The sequence below is a fragment of the Triticum aestivum genome, chromosome 3B, assembly GCF_018294505.1.
Source record: "Triticum aestivum cultivar Chinese Spring chromosome 3B, IWGSC CS RefSeq v2.1, whole genome shotgun sequence".
Lineage (NCBI taxonomy): Eukaryota > Viridiplantae > Streptophyta > Magnoliopsida > Poales > Poaceae > Triticum > Triticum aestivum.
This window is the reverse complement of record NC_057801.1, coordinates 487340401-487342083: the sequence shown is the minus strand read 5'-3', so window position 1 is coordinate 487342083 and position 1683 is coordinate 487340401.

The following is a 1683-nucleotide window of genomic DNA, read 5'->3' as shown; positions in this document are numbered from 1 at the left end:
GGGGCCGGCGGTGGGGCAGGACGCCGGCGGAGGCGGCGGAGGGCGACGACGGAGTTGGCCGGCGGAGGGAGCTCGGGCGTGGAGGCGCACCGGCAGGGCGGCGGCAGAACACGCTGGCGGCAAGGCGAAAGGTGGTGGCGCGCAGGCAGCGCTCGGGCCTCGGATGGGCTTGGGCGGGCCTCACGCGGGCCTGAGCGGGCCGCGGCGGAGGGAGAGGCGCGGGTGAGGTGGCGCGGGGCGAGGTGGCGAAGCCGGATTGGCTGCGGGCGGCGGCGGGGTGACGTGGCGATGCCCGATTTGCCGGGATGAGGTGGAGGCTGGACGTGTCCGGCCGTCGGCGGACATGTCCGGCGGCGCGGAGGGAGGATTTTAGGGTTTGGACTGCGAATTTGGACGAGGAGGGCTAATATATAGGTAGAGGGAGCTAGGAGACTCCAAATGGGGTGCGGTTTTCGCCCACACGATCGTGATCGAATGGCCGAGAGCATGTAGGGGGTTTGGATGGGTTTTGGGACACTTTGGAGGGGTGTTGGGCTGCAACACAAAGAGGGCTTTTACGGTTACTCGGCTAACCGTAGGAGTATCAAACGACCTCCAAATGGCACGAAACTTGACAGGCGGTCTACCGGTGGTGTACCAAGGCTGCTTGGCAAACCTCGGTCCATTCCGAGAATGTTTAACACCCGCTCACAACGAGAGACAAAAGGGGGACGTCGGAGTACATAGGAGTGCCGGATTGCAAAACGGACAATGGGGAAAATGCTCGGATGCAAGAAACGAACACGTATGCAAGATGAAATGCACAAGATGACATGGCAATATGCAACACGCAAGAAAATGACATGGCAATGATGGCGAATAACTGGCAGACACCTGGCGCATCGAATCCGGGGCGTTACAAAGTATGACCGTTGGTGTTGAGCCAGGTGAATACATGCTCGGCGTTCGCGTAGCTCCATCAAACGTCTAAACAGTAATGTCAGGCACCGCTGGGGCGCGCAGGTGATGGCTCGCCGTTTGCGTTGCGCCATGAGCACGACTTTGATTTAGAGGGCGACGCGCATGCATTAGCATGCTTTGACAGCGTGAGCGTGAGTGTCTGACGCGAAGTATTTCATTTTCATTTGGCTGACCAGGGTGCGTTGTAGCAACGAGTCCGTGGTTTGATTCCCCACATACGCATAATTTTGGTTTTTACAGTATTTCTTTCTCCATTAACACGTAGGCCCGCGTAGATAGATAAAGAACAAGAGTTGATGAGGCGCATGCGGACTGTTTGACTGGTCAACCAGACAAATACAGAGCTATACGCTGAGCCAGTGACCGTATAATCACCATATCTCGTATACAATGATCAAAGTGAGCTAGTATAAGACAAGTTCGATAACCGCCAATGCATTTTACTCGGTAATAAATGACCAGGATTGAAGGGGAATCCAAATTTGCTTCGTCTTCTGTCCTTGAGCTCTTGACAAACCAATGCACTATAAGGTTGTCCGGCCACTCCACCCCAGAGCTCTCACCAAGCGTCGTTCATGCCACCGCGCCACACACTAACCGGTAAGGCAGCAATGGCATCCAGCCACGCCGAGTTCCTCGTCGCCCACGACCGCACACAAAATGGTAGGGAAGCGATGGCATCCCGCCATGCCGAGTTCATCGCCGCTCGCGACCTCACAACTA